Source organism: Periplaneta americana, chromosome 8, assembly GCF_040183065.1.
Source record: "Periplaneta americana isolate PAMFEO1 chromosome 8, P.americana_PAMFEO1_priV1, whole genome shotgun sequence".
Lineage (NCBI taxonomy): Eukaryota > Metazoa > Arthropoda > Insecta > Blattodea > Blattidae > Periplaneta > Periplaneta americana.
In genome coordinates this window covers 168,505,056-168,523,914 of record NC_091124.1, presented here as the reverse complement: position 1 = coordinate 168,523,914, position 18,859 = coordinate 168,505,056, and the positions used below count along the sequence as shown (strand labels likewise).

Genomic DNA, 18,859 nt, shown 5'->3' with positions numbered 1-18,859 from the left:
TTGAAATTACACGCTGTTTCAGAATATAGTTACAAGATATAGTGTGTCCAAAATATTATTTCCGTTTTGAACAGTAGCAGGCAGTTTCCGTTTCCGTGTTGGACAGTTTCCGTTTTATTCAGGAAAAATTACACATAATACATACGAATTTCGCCAGGACCAATAAATTGTTTCGAAATAGAAAGGATTCCGGATTATTCAGGTTCTGATTTGAACAGGTTTTACTGTATTTAAAAACTTAGTATTTAGGAAAAGATTGAAGTATGTTCCTTCTTCATTAAGTTAGGATAAAAAATACAAATATATTTATTTTAGACTAGTATAAATTGAGTAATTGTGTTACATTCATTGTTTCGATTCGTTTAACAATATGGTGTGAAGACATACCAATTATATACCGGTACATAGTATCAACTCAATTTACATATTACTGGTATTATAGTTTTCAACTTCCAACTATTCTCACTTATGGTGAAAGCTCCGTAGAGCTGTACTGTCGTTATTCATATATCTACTATACTATATTTTGAGTAACATGTGTTTGCTGTAATTTTGCATATTATTAACTTTAAAATGTGTGGTGGAGTCAATACTGTGGACGTATGTCTGACTTGGTAATGTGTACTGTATATCTGACTTAAGACTCACTCATTAGAACTTGACCCCATTGTAAACGAGAATATTTAATCAATAATTGCAACCTAATGATCTAAATGTAGATGAGTGGTGTCACACGCTATAAACCAATTGCAGACGTTTTCTCCCTCTGAACCCCCCCCTCTCTCTCTCTCACTCACTCTCACTCACACAAACACATACCCCAGCATTGAACTTCTATCTTACAGATCCTTCTCATTTGAAAATAGTCATAAAGAACATAATTGGAATACTGGATGTAGTGTTGGATGGAAAAGTTGCTAACTGAAATGTGACATATTAAATTGCAAATACTGTACACACATCTTCAAAAACATGTTCTAATTATTTCACTTCATTCGTTAATTTAACCATAACAACTGGATCGGACAACTCTGCAATATATCTCTGAAGATAAAACATGTTCCATTCATTAATTACCAGAACTGGGCCTGAGATTTAATTGGTCCAATTTGGCAGACATTAAAATACTACTTTCTCAGTAGTTCATTTTCTCCAATGACAACATTCACTTTTAAGAACAATGAACTGAAATTATATATCACTGTCATTTTCCACATTGTCATTTGTGCGCTATGGAAAGATGGATTTATTATTATTATTATTATTATTATTATTATTATTATTATTATTATTATTATTATTCATGAAAACTGGAAACTTGGCGAAATTCTACAATGGGTAACAGAGGTATTCCAGAGAAACTTGTCCCATACAACGTCTTTGTCCACTACAAATTTCACCTGGACTATCCAAGATTTGAAACAGGTTTCTAGCAAACCTAGTTTCTAGTGCTAACCATTTTGCCTATAGTACGTCCATTTCAGTAAAACAAATATCAAAAATGAATGGCAAAATGCATCAACCAGCTAAACGTCACTTTTTTTTTAAATTGAGATTTTTTATGTCACCTGTCGTACTGGAAGATAAACTAAGTGTATGCACACTTTTGTCGATCTTCCTTGAAATATACCCTTATTATTAAGAAAAATGCATGCGCCATTACTCGAATCCGAAATTACTATGCGCTAAATCTTTATAAATGCTGAACGTAGCTCTGCATCAAGCAGCTAAGCGGTATGTTCCTGGCGCATGCATTGTTAATGCAGCTCTGACATACTTTTAATTGTGGAGTTCGTCACTTGAATAAGGTCGTGTAGCAGATCGTCAATACTATGTTAATATTACAAGTATTGAAGTGTAGTCACTGGAGTACAAATTTATAATCTAATGATGACAAGCAGAGCACAAAATATTATAGACATTTAATTAAGAATCTCCCTGGAACTGAAAAAGAAACTTCCAGCTCATCACAAGTATGTACATTGCAAGTATTACGTATAAATTTACATAATTTTCCGTTACATGAAGCATAGAATATGCATTGGGCCCTACTTTGTTTACTAGGAGGGTAGAGCAGAATGAATAATATGTACTGTGACATATGCCACCTTATTGTAATCGTTATGTGATCAGTGGCAGATTTTAGGAGCACGCCAGGATATCGTAATACTCTAGAATTGTTTATTTCACTTCGACAGATTAATTTGGCAGCTTTAGTCATGCATCTCTTTATTTGTTTCTCCATTACTGAACTGTTTTGGATCACGGGCGAGTTCTTAAGAAATTTCATGACTAGCCAGTAATAGTCCATCATGTCTGCATTTATTCTCTTGAACTTCTGGCATTTCTTAAGATACTGGTAATGTAAGAGATTTATACATTCTGGAAATAAGATAATTACAAAAAATCATATTTAGTATTCTACACTTTATGTTCAAGCATTTTCTTTGAAAATAGTAGGCCTACGTACAAACAACATTTAATTTCTCATACCTTTTAATTCAGCATGTTGTATTGTATTTATTAACATTCCATGGTATTCATACATTGCTTTACAGCTAGAATATGGAACAAGTCAAAAAACTTAATACTATTATAAAGTCTTAATTTATAGTGACAGCCTAGATCAAATATATACAGACGAGATTTACAATATAGTCTACTAGTACCAGACATAGTTTAGTATCAATTTCATGAAGTGGTATTGAATGTCATGAATTCACCTACAGAATAGAAGGCGTGAGAAATTAGGTACTTCTTTAATTTGGCGCTAAATAATCTTATGTTTTGAGTTTCATTTTTTATATCAATAGGGAGGCTATTAAAGAATTTTACTGCCATATAACGCACTCCTTTTTGATAGCATGATAGACTTGCCGATGGAAGTATGAAAGTCATTTTTTTGACGTGTATTTATGCTATGAACTGTTGAATTAGTTACAAAGTTTTCACGATTACATATATGTCATAAGGAGTAACGTAATGTAGTTGTATCTTATTAAATTTATTAATGCCCAGAAGGACTTTCGAGCATAACATACAATGCATGTTCTCCCCCTTTAAACAACAAAAAAACTCTTGTTCTCATTTCACATGATATAGTCGTTTTTAGCTCGTACGTACATACTGCTTTGATAAGCCATGTGTCACCACTGGTATTGAATATTCTAATCTGCCCACACCTATTGTTATATGAGTTGGTAAGAAGACAGAGTAGGAAGGAAAAGGGAATAAGAAGCTGATGCCGCATAGCAAGATAAGTTCTATCAAGGTCTAGGTCCTCAGTGACATACCAATGCAATATCCATGGCTGGATGAATGCAATAAGAGATAAGTGCACTGTATAAAAGAATGGGTTGCGAGTGAAACACATACTAACATCGCCTTTAGTGCAGAGTGGATTGAATAAAATTACTTATGCATAATAACTCAATTGGTGTCTCACAGGAAATGTCATTGATGTAGGATTTCGTGTTATTTAAAACTGATAGTAATACATTCCATTACGATTATGTTGTTTTGTTTAGTGGAAATGAAGAAAAGTAGAGTGTACATTTCGTTAGAATATAGTGTGGAGTTGCAGAAAACAGGCCTACTGTATATCGTAAAATATTTCATTTATAGGCCTATCAAAAGTTCGTTACTATAAAATTGTTCACAATTTTGTCCTACTGGTGTTATTGTTCCAATTACATTGTATGAAGCTCTTGCACTATTAAAGTGCATTTGGGCATTAATTAATTTATTGTTTATATGCCTGAGTATAATGATTCAACTATATACACGCCCTTTCTCGGCTCTTAAATGACTGATGTGTATCAAAATATGCCACAGTAATATGCATCAACAATGTAAGCGTTGTATCTTGGCATTTAACCGATTGATGCATAACTATAATGTGACCGTTTATATTTCGGCTAAGTGCAATATTGGAATATCGTCCATAATAGTGCGTATAACTCACTTTTATGCACATAGTATTAATCACTACATGAAACATTATTATATGTGTGGTTATCAAGTCTGCAACAATTAAAAATGTTTCAGAATCTTCTAACACATTTTTCTCTAAACTAACAGAATGTCGCATAGCCTATTGATGCATAATGCATCCAAATATGACTATGACATAACATTTAGGAGTAACTACACATCAGCACCAGGAAAAGGAACCTATATGTCATGAGTCTTAATATTGGATTCTATATGCATATTTATTTCAAATAAATTTTATTCAGCTTCCTCCAAGTGAAGGCTGCCTAGAAGACAAAGCTTACCATAAAAATTTTGTTATAATGGAAAAAAAAAAAAAAAAAAAGAAAACAATGGAGAAGAAAAAGAATAAGAAATAGCACAATTAGAAATAATTGGAAAAGGCTAAACAAAACATCATTAATTCCAGAAGAAACATAAAATTTCCTAGTATCTATTAGCTTTTGGGTGATCACAGTCGTCTATTTAGCACTAGTTGCAAGACCCAACTTAAGTGAGCAGATCGCCATAGCAAAGAGATCAATCTATATAACTGTAGAGATGGTTTCTTAGGATTTTTATAGATCCCTTCACTGCAGACATAGATACTTCAGTGACAAGAGTTTGTCCTAGACCAAACTGCTTACAAAAATGCGCGAATCTTTTTGTGATGGTCCCTCTAGCCCCAATCAGTAATCCAATAACTTCGATCGACATTAGATAATACTTTTCCTTATAATATGGTGTAGTGGGGTCGTATATGTCGCATTTTTCCTGATGTACCTCTGCAGGTTGATTTTCGTACATTTCCATTCTTACAGTTGGATCAATTATGAATCCGCTTGTTGATCTTGTCGGGATAGCGATGATGTCAATGCGCCTTGAAGACCCATTTGTGGACAAACCATGGACCTCCTCTTCTACTTGGTAGTTTTTTCCTCGTAGGGCCGATGCTAGAGGGATCGAATCTTGTGGTGACGACTATTCCTCAGTAGTTCTCCATGAGGACAGGCTCCCAGAATGTGAGCAAGTGTTTCTTTCTCACTCCGACATTGTGTATTCATAGGTGGCTCTGAATTGGCGAATATCTTACTACTCATGAAGAGAGAGAAAAAAACTATATTAAGCATAATTAAATCATTCAAAATTGTTATTATAATAATAATAATAATAATAATAATAATTTTACATTGTGGCTCACTACTATTTTACAAGACCTTACTTATGGACATGTCTCAGATATGATAACTGGATGGCAACAAACAAAATGGAAGTCCAATGTACCATATCCAACAGATGGTTACAATATGACTTTGCAGTTGAAACTACTATACATAATAATAATAGTAATCATAATTTTACAATATGGCTCACTGTTACATCTCGTGGTAAATATTACATTGACCATGAAAGCATGTTGCTCTATACTTTCCAGTCGTCCACCTTTGTACTGTGTAATACAATAGTATTAACTGTAGACTGTTGCTTCTGGTCAGACCGTGAAAGATTTGTGTCTTGTTTCTCTTTAGTACAACACAGATACATGTTGTAATAGCGCCTGAATGTGCCACTAGCCACATACAAAGCAATGGGATTGAAACAAGAATTGAGAGATAGAAGGGAATATGCAAGCAGGTCAACGTAATCAAAGAGGTAATCACCACCATAAAACCAGATCTCTAAAAATCTGAAGAGCTGTATTGGAGCGTAACTTACTATGAAAACTATTATCAAAGCAATCAGAACATTGGAACTGCGAACACGTGCACTTCTTGCAGACTCCTGACCTGTAACTTTGCCAGGCATTTTGTGGACACTTTTTCTGAGCCTCACAGAAGTCATCACATAAAACGTTGCTGTAGCAACAATGGGTATCAGACAGTATAGTATCAGATTACGTAGAATCCAATTACGAGGAGTTATATCAGTGGCAATGTCTATGACCTGTGGCACACATCCAATAAACCACAGACAACAAATGAACATGGTAGAATTGCAATACCTTGTAACTCCGCATTCATTACATTTGTTTACAGCAGACACAGCGAGATATCTCTGGATACTTAGAGCAACAATGGTATATATACTTACACCTATCATGACTTCAAATGTTAGATCAATAATCCTGTAATATATGAACACATTATCGTAGGAACCCCCGTAAATGTACAATATTTGAATACAGGCATTGCACACAATTGACAGGATATCACAGATTGCAAGGTTAAGGAAAATCTTATTTCTTTCTGACCTCATTTCACGATGTTGTACAAAAATTGTAATAAGAAGACCATTTCCAACAAGTGCAGACATGTAGAATACCAGTAATACTGGCCTATACACGCAGTCTGAACTAAATCCACAATGTTTAACACAACTGGTATTAAACGAACATTGTCGACTCGTACTGCTGTTCTCCATTTCATTTTCAACATCTTCATTTATCTCCATTAAATCTTCTGTGTTTTTCTGATTATTGAATAACTCTGTCCATGATTCAACATTAAAGAAATGAAGAGCCCATGATTCATTCTCAGGTGTAAGATTTAAATATTTTCTTAAAAACAGGAACATTTTCAAGAATTCCATTCTCATTTCTTTGGTTTCTATGTATGATGACTTTAAGACAAAAACTGATTGAACAAAGATGCAATACAAACAATCATATCTAGATTCAGTTTTAACTTGGTTCAGTAAGCTATCTACGTCTATTCTTAAAAGTATCTGATAAAATGTCTTGAAACTGTTTGATTGTACTCCATTTCTTCTCAGAATGTTCTGTAGTTTCCATATTGCACATGTGAGATTTTCTTTAATGTTACTGTTATTGCTTTTGTTGAATAGATTGTCCTCAAATTCATAAATACTCGCATTGAAGCACTGTACAATATCAATTGTTTCCTCATTTAAGTTGTTTATACTGTTGTTGGACTCCATAATAGTACACGATTTTTCTAGGGATACTGTGTTACATTTGTCATTGTCCTCAGCGACTTCTGTTGTATTTTGCAACTCTAAGGCAGCTGTCAGCTGAAAGACTGCATGCATCATCTGTAAACAAGAAACAGTTAGATGGAATTAAATTGTTTCATTTTTTAAAATAACATCAAAATGGAAAGCTTTAATTATGACTGATCCGTTGGCAATGTGTGGCTTATTTGTGTGATCTGTGTTCTTCTAGTAATGTGGACTAAATCCAACTATGAATTAGTGGCAACTTGATAGGGAAAATGCGGTAGTAATGGAGAGCAGCAGTTGTGAATTTTCAAATAGTCGGTAAATATGTGACATGAGCTCTGCATATTTAAATCCTTTCAAAAGAAAACTGTGCCTTAAATTCACGGTTTATAATTTTTTATGCTCGACCATGCCGAAATGTAGTAATTATACACCTGGTAGCAGCCCTTCAATGGACCTCATTAAAGTACACCTATTCATTAAAGTTCAGGTGTTCCACCAATCAGAAAATAGCATTGTAGCAATATGAAAGCGCAAGTATCGATTATTCTTGGATATGCAACCAAAAGATAACTAGTAAAACGTCACGGAGGCTGGAAATCCAATACTGTCGCAGAAGGTTATGTTGAAGAATCGATCCAAAATAAAATTGAAATCTCAAATACAATATTAAACTAAGTCGAAAAAAACAACACACAAATTAACATCAATTCACCGTCATCTTACAGCCTTTCACAAAGCATATTCCCGCAAATTCATTTCATCAATTGCACAATAAATCACCTACATTTGAAATGAAGTCAGTTCTGTTACTATAATAATTAGCGTTTAATTGTAAATAATATTCAAATAAATTCAATTTGTCATCTCGTTTTTCAATGTCTAATTTAATTTCAATGTTATATCTAGAGTAATGTTTATTTTACTCTCTAGATTATATCAAGGTCAATGTGGACATTTCTTTCTCGGAAAAAAATTAATACTTCCGCGTCTGCGAACATCTCACAATTTACGAGCTATTGCACAAGGTCAGTTCCGCTCTCAGTCAGATAAGAATAAAATGAATACTTCTGAATAATTTCAAGTTAGAAATATGGTCGACCATAAAAAGTCGTATGAAATTTGACTCTAATGGTAATTAAGACGCTCGTATGAAAATTATGAAACGAGCGCAAGCGAGTTTCATAAACATACTCGCGTCTTAATTACTACCATTATAGGCTTGTTGCATAATGTACTATTTGAGTTTGCTCTTTGTTTATCGTGTAGGGTTTTCCCTCTTTTTTCTCATGCTTACAAATGTGTTGATACTTCTGTTTTTACTGCATAACTTACGTCTGGAATGAAACTGTCAAGAAATGTAGTTATTATTTAAGCCTCTTTACTTGAGCAAATGTATACAAGTAACCCTCCATTTACGTTGGGGTTAGGTTCTGCCCTATAAGTTTGTAATTCAAAACAGCTTAATTAGAGACAGAATTTATAATGTAAGCTAATGCAATACATTCCAAGACCAAAAGAAAAAGTATCACAAACAGGCAAATGTTATCACTTTTCTACATAAATATACAAAATACAATTAAACACTGTGTACAAACATAAAAAAATATAAAAGCTATGACATTATAGACAATTCCTGATTGATACTCCTCAACAAACTATAAGCTTATTAGTAATGTCTTCTTAAGGAATGGGTCAATGTTGACTGCTGGATTGTTCTTCATTGTTTCTACAAGATAAGTGCTGTAGTTGGAAAAAAATTTTAGGGAGTACTGTTGAAATCTCCTTTATTAGAATAGACTCCATATGGATTCGTACTGCAGTTCTATTTCAAGGTTATTTCATCGACATGCAGTCTCCTCTGCAGACCTCATTCCAGATCGCAGCCACAATTACACATGAGGCTTGGGGTTTAAGTGCTGACACTGATGGCCCAACACATTTTTGGAAACGAGCCTAGAAATTCTTTACTAGAAGAGTATTCCTTTTCTTAGTCCAGATATCGTTCAGTACACTAATGCGCCTTCGCATTCTGAAGTTGAAATTTGAATAGAATCTGTTATAGGCCTATGTAACAAACTACAAAGCTCTGATGGTTTCACATTGAAGTCAGTATATTCCCTGAAGGCCTGAATGTAGGCCTGCTTTCGCTTTTCTTCGAGATGAAAATGTTCATACAAGTTTGAGATGCATATATTCACTACAGGTTATATACAGTATGTTTGTATTTACAAGTCAAATCTTTCAACAGTCTCTTTTTTTTTTTTACCTATCTTCCATTTTGTAACGGTATTACTAATGTTAGATTGTCAATGTATATAGGATGTTTTTGTGGGATTGATAAGCCCCTGCTTGAAGTTTTCTGCCAGGCTTCTATGAAATTGACTATGGTTTATTTCAACTATATTTGTCCAGCTGTGTAGCTCACTGTCTTTGAGAACTTTCTGTTTTGAATCAGACAATGCCTTCTCAACATAAGATCCTGGTTAATGTACCATGGATTCAAAGACCTTAACAATACAGTATGCTTTTAAACTTCTGGAATTGTTAGATCTCTGATAATAAGATCATCACAGACTACTTCCATATTTTGAACAAAATCAACAGAAATCGTAATTTTAGCTAAACTTGCGTATTTAGAATTTCTTTACTTATTATTGGAGCCTTCAGTCTTGAGGCACCGTGTTTTGAGATTAGTAGGCCTATTAATTAGAAATACCATGACGGTCTGCAAGCTTTAAATTAACAGATCACAACTATTCTTGAGGTGCCAGAGCATGGTTTTTCGATAAAATAACGAATTTACATGCGTTTAAGCGAAGGATATGAGATGTCAGCCGTTACTTTTATACCAGATATCAAAATTAAATATTTTCAAACATCTTACATCCTCCATTTCAAAGTGCATTAAAGACTAGTTGAACATAGTGAATGTTTTCAAGTCTCTATTTTTTGCCGATATGGTAACAGCGAGTTTTTATTTTAGACGGTATGGCATACCGGCCCAACTACAGCACTATCTAAGATGTTGTAGTAATGCTTGAGAAACTGACTTCTCTCAAGACCATGAAGCAATGTTCCCCATCAGGGTTGTGAGCGCAGTAGTTATCCAAAACGGCACGCACTTGGAGAAACTCTGTAGATTGTTCTTTCCTTCTGCCTCCCTATTCGAGTTGTGAAACCAACTTTCCAAGGCCTTCCTATGAAAGTGCTGCAATGAGGCTGTAGAGTTACTTAGTGATGTTCTGAGAGTCAACGTTGTCTATGCAAGATTGTGTGTTGTGTGTGTAATTTCTCCTATGCTATCACTTTCGATATAGATTCTATCCAAGAAAGCCCAAAACAAACATATAGCCGCAACTTTCATAAAATGCCTTGAGCGTCCAGGTAGCACAATTAGTAGAGCAACTGGCTACAAACTAGAAAGTCCTGGGTTCAATTCTTGCTTGTGGCTTTCTTTTTTTTTAGCCAAAACTTTTAGAACAGCCCTAGGATCCTTCCAAATTGAGTACTGGATCTTTCTCGAGGGTGAAAGTTGGTCGGACCATAGTGCCGAGGTCAAGAAGTCATGGCACTTATAGGGAATACTGACCCAGGATACAGCTAGCACACTTCCTGCTAGGAAGACGAACGTTTGAAATATTGGTAGCTGAAACTTTGTTAAAGATAAAGCTTACGTAAAAATGGAAATATATATATAATACAGGAAAAACTGTTCTTTAACATTATGATACTTTGGTTATTAGAGGAGAAAAATTCGCTCCGGCGCCTGGGATCAAACCCAGATCCTTGATTCTACATACCAAGCACTCTAACCACTGAGCCAAGCTGAAGTTCAATCCATAGCACCGGAGCGAATCCTCCTCTAGTGTTTTTCCCTTTGTGGCCTTAATCCATATCAGTGGCGTAGCATGAAATTTTGAGCAGGGGAAGCTAACTCAAGTTGTCTTTCATGCAATATTAGAAAACGTATTACAAAAATACAGTCTTAAAATAAATAGTAGTCGATTTCAAGTCAACAGTCGAAGATTGGTTGGAACATCGTAAGTAACACCAATAAGGCATGACCTCAAATGATACGTAGTAAAATATGATTTCACGGTTTACACATATCTCTAACAAATAGACACGTATACCTATAACATTAGCTCACTCCCTGTCATACTCAGAGAAATCACAATATTAATATCATTACGTTAAGTATGCGTCTGTCTTTTGGTTGTGTCCTTCATTGACAGCAAGGGAGTCGGTCATTTGTTTTTTAAATCACACTTTTGTTCGTAAGTCAGTCTTGATAATACAATTGTACTAAAAAAATGCAAGTAAATTAGTGTCAGGAACTGTTATTTCGCTCATTATTTATTATATCAGCCACAATGCACACTAACACTTAAACTGAACACAATTGACGAAAAGGGATAACTCGGAAACTACTTATTTTAAATGTTAAAGCTAGCTTCTTGAGAGCCTTGCGACCAGGGTAGTTTAGTTAGAAAGGGATGGAAAATCAGCGGGGTGGATTATACAGAAGAAACCAGTTTGCTTGGAAGCTGGTGTGTGCAAACTTCTTGTTTACTGCTGCATCACAAATCATCCTGAACTGCCGCATCACAGTATTTAACGCGTAAATATAATTTCTATTAAAATTAATAAATAATTTTGTCCATAAACTGCCGGTTTATTATGAAATTATTATTAACTGGGGAAGCTAAGCTTTTTAGCTTACATTGACGCTACGCCACTGCTCCATGTTCGACATATATTATGTTGGCATATTATATTAAGTCAATTGTCATACAAGGAGCGCACTCAACTAACCTTCGAGGATGATATGACAAAAGCAGAATTGTTGGAAATGTGAAAATGAATAAACCTGAGCCGACTTATATAGCTGACGGCCTCCTCCACAACCACGGTCATACAGTGTTGCGATTGCCACCATATCATTGCGACCTTAGTCCTATTGAGCACATGTGGGGTTCGGTAAAACAAAAAGTTGCAAGTAAAAACATAAAATGTAGTTTAAGCGAGATAAAAACTATCACAGAAGATGCTATTTCATCAATAACAAGTATTGTACCGGAATGGAAAAAAGATTAACATGCAAGAGTGCCCACAGGGGGTTGCCAATGATAGCAATTGCTACCACTGAGATTTTTATTTTTTACGCGTTTTTTTTTCTCTCTACGTGCATGATATATGTTTTCTCAAACCCTCAGTAAACAATTCAACAAGAATGAGTGCTTTAAACTATGAATGCATACGCAAAGTAATTTATATTTCAGAACTGGCTATTTTTCATGTTCAATTTTCTCTCTCCTCGTTCATCCATTTCCTATATTTTTCTAACCATCTTGCTACCAGTGGCGTAGCGTCAATGTAAGCTAAAAAGCTTAGCTTCCCCAGTTAGTAATAATTTCATAATAAACCTGTAGTTTATGGAGAAAATTATTTATTAATTTTAATAGAATTTATATTTACGCATTAAATATTGTGGTGTGGTAGCTCAGGATGATTTGTGATGCAGCAGTAAAAAATAAGCCTGCACACACCAGCTTCCAAGCAGACTGGTTTCTTCTGTGTAATCCACCCCGCAGATTTTCGATCCCTTTCTAACTAAACTACCCTAGTCGCAAGGCTCGCAAGAAGCTAGCTTCACATTTAAAATAAGTAATTTCCGAGTTATCCCTTTGTTGTCAGTTATGTTCAGTTGAAGTGTTAGTGTGCATTGTGGCTGATATAATAAATAATGAGTGAAATAACAGTTCCTGACACTAATTTACTTGAATTTTTTTAGGACAATTGTATTATCAAGACTGACTTATGAACAAAAGTGTGATTTAAAAAACAAATGACCGACTCCCTTGCTGTCAATGAAGGACACAACCAAAAGACAGATGCATACTTACGTAATAATACTAATACTGTGATTTCTCTAAGTATGACAGGGAGTGAGCTAATGTTATACCTATACGTGTCTATTTGTTAGAGATATGTGTAAACCGTGAAGTCATATTTTACTACGTATCATTTGAGGTCATGCCTTATTGGTGTTACTTACGAGGTTCCAAGCAATCTTCGACTGCTGACTTGACATTGACTACTATTTATTTTAAGACTGTATTTTTGTAATACGTTTTCTCATATTGTATGAAAGACAACTTGAATTAGCTTTCCCTGCTCAAAATTTCATGCTACGCCACTGCTTGCTACCACTGAGATTGGATCCTGCAGATGCCATTGTGAACATGTACAGGAACTAGAGGCAGAATATAGAGAGAAGGAGGATTAACAGAAGAGGAAGTAGTTAGATTTGCTATCAATTTGGATGAAGACAGCAGCAGCAGCAGTAATAGTAGTGACTCAGATTCAGATATGTCCAGGATATGCCCTCTGTAATTTCATGCATAATATTAGTCTTGGTCTTTTGTAAATATGTAAATTGTAAATTATTTTCATAGACATAAATTAGAACTGCTGCACATTATCAGTATGTTATGTTATATAGTATGTAAATAAGATCGCAGCATGTAGCAACTTCATCATAGCCGGTCCCTAGCCCGGATGAGAAAGACTATGACTATGACACATGACTGTGTGTTCATTCATTCCTACAATTTTATAATCTTATTAGGACTTCAAGTCGACCTGGTTGGCGAGTTGGTATAGCGCTGGCCTTCTATGCCCAAGGTTGCGGGTTCGATCCCGGGCCAGGTTGATGGCATTTAAGTGTGCTTAAATGCGACAGGCTCATGTCAGTAGATTTACTGGCATGTGAAAGAACTCCTGCGGGACAAAATTCCGGCACATCCGGCGACGTTGATATAACCTCTGCAGTTGCGAGCGTCGTTAAATAAAACATAACATTTTTTAACATTTTTTTTTTTTTTTAGGACTTCAAGATCACGTTCCAAACCTAACAAAATACGATAATTAGGTGAAGGAGAAGTATTTGTGACGAAAACATTTCTCTTTAAAAACGAAATAGATTCCATTCACGCAATTTTCATTTAACCAACAAATATCCACTGTAATCATATAATTATCTCCAAATAATCGTAGAAGTTAATAAGCGTCATTAGACCTACTTAAATTAAATCATGAATAAGTAATAATTAACCTCACATTATTAATAAGCAATATTCAAGAAACATGACATCATTTGACGGAAGTTTGGTAACTTCCCTATTCGGCAAGGTTCGTGACCTGCTGTTTGACGTGGTGGGAGGAAAGAGGGTGGAATGGAGTGAGTACAGCACAGTCTAATATATGTATTAGACTGTGGTACAGGGGTTAACTTTTCCAAGAATGACGACAGTGCTGAAAGGGCACAGATCTGATGGTCCGACAATATGTACTCGTATATCAACAAATGTCCTTAAAAACAAAGCAAAAAATAGAAATAATAAGCAAATAAAATTTGTTAATGGCGATGATATTGTATAATTCTTTGCTGCCTTGTTTTAGTTCGTTAAATGTATAGTTTGAAGCCAGTTGATAGTATACCGGTAGCATAGTTAATCCGTCCAACACAATTATGTTACCGCTAAGATTTGTCTTGATAATTGCACTCGAGAAAATTCTTACCCTCCTTCCCCAAAAGAAAATGACGTTGTGCCACTGGCTCTAGCTTCCAGTTTCACTCAAGATCGTTCCATAGAGCAGGCTATTACAGGATATCCATTCTTGTTGGCCACTTCCTTGAAAGCATGGATTGAATTCTCAGACATTTGGCAGATGGTTCAAAATAGTCTGACCAGAGAAATAGAAGGGAATCTTCTAAGGAGCAAGTCATTGATCATATAAGTAATTCTGTTGATAATATTTATTATGTCTAGAAGGAAGATGCCCTCCCAGACGAGTTTACAATATCAACTGCTTAAGAAGAGCTCATTCACATCTACCATCAAGACAGCTGTCGACATGCTGGGAGATGAATTTCGATGTGAGAGCCATCAGGCATGTATCCGTATTACATTTAGCGTGGATCTTGAAGAAAGATTCAGGTGTTCTAGTGCAGAACGAGGGCAAGCACAATATTTGGATATCTTGAGAATGTCACGTAGTGCACTATGGTCAAGTGGTTCAGGCCTTATTTTTTATGCGACAACAAATATGTTAAGATATTTTATGCTTCCAAAACCAGCAGATCTGAGCCCAATTGAAAACGTCTGGAAGAAATTTAAGAAAACTTTCAAATTCCGGTCACCCACCTGAAGACTGCTAACAATCTGCGGTATAGAATTGAAGATGCATGCATATCTTGAGATATAGGTGAAAAGTATGGGATGTCTGGTTTCGAGGGTCGAATATCGCAACTTATCAAAACAGAGCCATTACGTAAGGCCGCAAATATCACAGTAGGAGGCGTGCATTTCAAAATTGACAACAATTATTACTGCAGATGGACTTACGCATTGACTTCTGAATAACAGGAAGCAGTTGTGGCTTGCAACTTCCGGTGGTTCTCATCTTTACAATCTCAACTAGGAAGTCGATAGCCTATCCACACATCCTGCAGAAGAATAAAATTTCGTTGACTCATCGCCTTCATTTCAGCTGAATTAACAGAAATTACTAAGCAACTAGGCTTTCAATTTTTCATTAAAAATCTTAGTGTATTGGTACTCTTTACCCATTCTAAGTGTTTGTGCTCATTGCAGGTGATCTTACTGATTGCCTCAAACTGTGCACAGTGAAGTAAGGATTTATTCTTCATCTTAAGATGTTTGGATGACGTATATACGTCCGTTGATGTGACATATTAATGAATTAAATACTATTATAGTCACAATTATGCCATGGTATGAAAGAAAAATTTCACAACCTCGAGCGGGAATCGAACCTGCGATTTTCTGTTCTCCGGTCAGGCACTCTACCACTGAGCTATCGAGTTCGTCTGACGCCAAAGGCTCGGAATTATCCTTTCATACTGGCGACTCTGTTATAGAGTACTGACGCTATGGGCAGCAAACAATAATAATAATAATAATAATAATGCTTTTAATTATCAGTAAATTGTTTTTGGTTTAATTTCTAATTTGAAACATTGTTTTTGTGCGAATCTGGTGACTATGCAAATCAACTGGGACATGCAAATCACAGAAACCTGCAGGATTCTATTACCCATGTGCTAAGTAAAAGGATAAATGTTCATTTTCCCTCTTACTTAGAGAAGTCCCTTGTGAGTCCTTTTGTCCCTTGTGCAGACGCTTGCATTGCCCTGTTTTGACTATGTTGACGGACCTTTCCAGCGACAACAAAGCGAAACTTCAACGTCCTCATATTATTGAACTCTTCTATTCCTTAGCATCTGTCGTCTCGCTTCACTTACCTTTCTTCCACCACAATCTGAACACATGCGCTCGCCATGAAACAATACTAACAATGCCATCCCATCGCACCTCCTCATACTCATCCTCTTTCACAATAGCCCTTCCAAGACACTGGAATTCGCTACTTGCTAGCATCAGGGACTGTCGAAATAAAATTGAATTCAAACGCAAACTTACTAGGCACTTGGTCAGTAATTGAGACTCGTTCAGACATGGCTTCTTGTATATAGTTATCTTATTCTATCACAAAATATTTCAATATCCGGTAATTTCATCACTATATAATTTTATTATCCCAGGATTAATTTGTGTTTCAGTAAAAAAAAATCGTTCTTTGTTATTAACTTGTATAATAAATTATCTAGCTTTTATTAATCAGGTAATCTTTCAGGACTTTGATTTTTATTGTAATTGTAAATTTAATATTAATTGTAATTGTATTCTTAATAGTGTAGTTGTAATCCCCTGGTAGAGGGGAAGAGAAGGCCTGATGGTCTTATTTCTACCAGGTTAAATAAATATATATTACTACTATACTATGCGATCTAAGGCTCTCTCCTCTTAGGTGGCACCGTCCGAAGGTTCATGAATTCGAATCCCACCTCGGGCATGTGTCTCTTGTTAATGTTTTGTCGTGTATATATTTCAGTGGAGGCTTCTGCGCTCTGCCGATCCAGGCTAGGAGAGGCCCACAAATGCGTCGATGTGTGTGTGTGTGTTTTTTTTTTTTTTTTTTCATAGAATCATCCCCTCCCCTTCAGGCATTGGTATGTATGCGACCAATGTAAATATTGTAGGTACACATATTATGTCCCGTGGACTTTTCATTTCATATTTCGACTACACGTAGGATACAAACGCAGATATTTTCATACTTGCAATGCAGCGTTCAACTGCATTAACATGCAAGAATGAGACGAATGTCACAATCTATTCCTAACTCTGTACTTCCTATTCACATTGGAACTCTATTCTGGTGGATTGCTCCCGGAAATTATAATAATTATTAATAACAATAACAACAGTAGCAATAATAATAATAATAATAATAATAATAATAATAATAATAACTGCTTTTGAAATCAATAAAAAATAATCTTCCAAAATTAATTTCCTTAGTGGTTTCATTATGACAGTTTCGTTCTGTTTTCTGTTGAGTATGTTTACTTAAAGTTAAGATTGACACTGTGTAGGCGAACTCACATGTGTGAAGAAGGCTCGGCGTCATCTAGCCAACCGCAATTCATGACGTAGAGGTGTGACGAAGGGATTCATGAATTGTATGCAAGGACAATATAATTGAGAATTGTTATCGATTATGATGTTGATGATAATGATGATGTATTACTTTTCTGATATATTACACAGCAGAACAGAACAAAAATAATGTAGGCCTAATGATATAGATTTCTGTGTATAGGTAAGACAGCTTACAATAATAGAATGATGCGTCCCTGAGCTGTGTTCAACAGCATATAATATTTTATATGACATTATGATACAAATAATATAAAATATTATGACATACCAATAATCCTCTTGATAGGCTTAAGATGGTCATTTTAGTTATTTTTAATGTACTGCGAGCATTGTTCCGAATGATTCATAATTGTAGGTTCCCGGTGAAGCATTAGCAATGATTCACCACATCACTGTACGTTTTTATAGTCCTTCCTTGCAGCAATTTCCCATCACAGTATCGACTTTGCTTGCGAACCCTTTGAGGAACGCACACATGCCGAACACTTGACACGTTACTGTCATGTAAACAGATTATGCGGGTTGATAGAGGAGAAATAAAAATACACTATCATTGAAGTCATTCACCTACAGTTCTTGAGAAAACATTACTTTCATATCAAATGCTTTGCCGAGTTTAATGAGGTAAGATTCATTCAATCTAACACACTTGTCACCTTGAACACAGCGAAGGTCTTGCAGTCGACGCTTCTTCGGAGAGCTACGTTACCCGACTAACTGGTTTGCTATCGAACTTCCTGACGAGTTGTATTTGAACAGCCAGGACTTCCCATGCAAGTTCCTGCTGCGGGATGGAATCCCCCGACCAAGAGATCTGCAATTTAGGCGCTGTCAGATCGGGTAGAAGAGAAAGTGACGTTACTTCCTCTAGTTAAGTGGTTCGCCGCCGAGTGGCGCTAGCCCTGTTTTCCGTGTCCAGTTTCAGGATTGCTATTCAAGTGAATGCAAAGGATTTAAAAAAATAACCCATTAGATAAAAATGTATTGTAGAGTACTTAGTTACAATATTTTACTTCTTAAAAATGTAATATTACTACATTAACAAATTGTGAGTTATATAACACAACCTTGAATAGTAAATATAATAATTAACCTAAAAATGGAACATTGTGCGACTTCAGCCAGAAATACGCAAGAAAAAGTACGCATCGCAAAACTGAACATTTTTATGGCATTATAAAGTACGCATTGATATGAAATTGTAGTTTTTATACACAAGAAAGACACTTTATTTTCACCAATAGTTTTTATCTACTATTTAGTCATTAGTTGCAATTGTATCTGGTTTATACGTAATTCAGGGGAACAAGAAATATTACGTGCAACATAGACTT

General features: G+C 35.4%; 1 long non-coding RNA gene across 1 annotated transcript; it reads right to left on the bottom strand.

The window, feature by feature from the left end:
• Window positions 1–290: 290 nt before the first annotated feature.
• Window positions 291–18,481, bottom strand: LOC138705229 (uncharacterized). Its single transcript, XR_011333673.1, has 3 exons — window positions 17,794–18,481; window positions 15,345–15,445; window positions 291–7,023 (listed from the first exon to the last, which is right to left on the bottom strand). It is a non-coding gene; the product is annotated as an uncharacterized lncRNA (long non-coding RNA).
• Window positions 18,482–18,859: the final 378 nt, after the last annotated feature.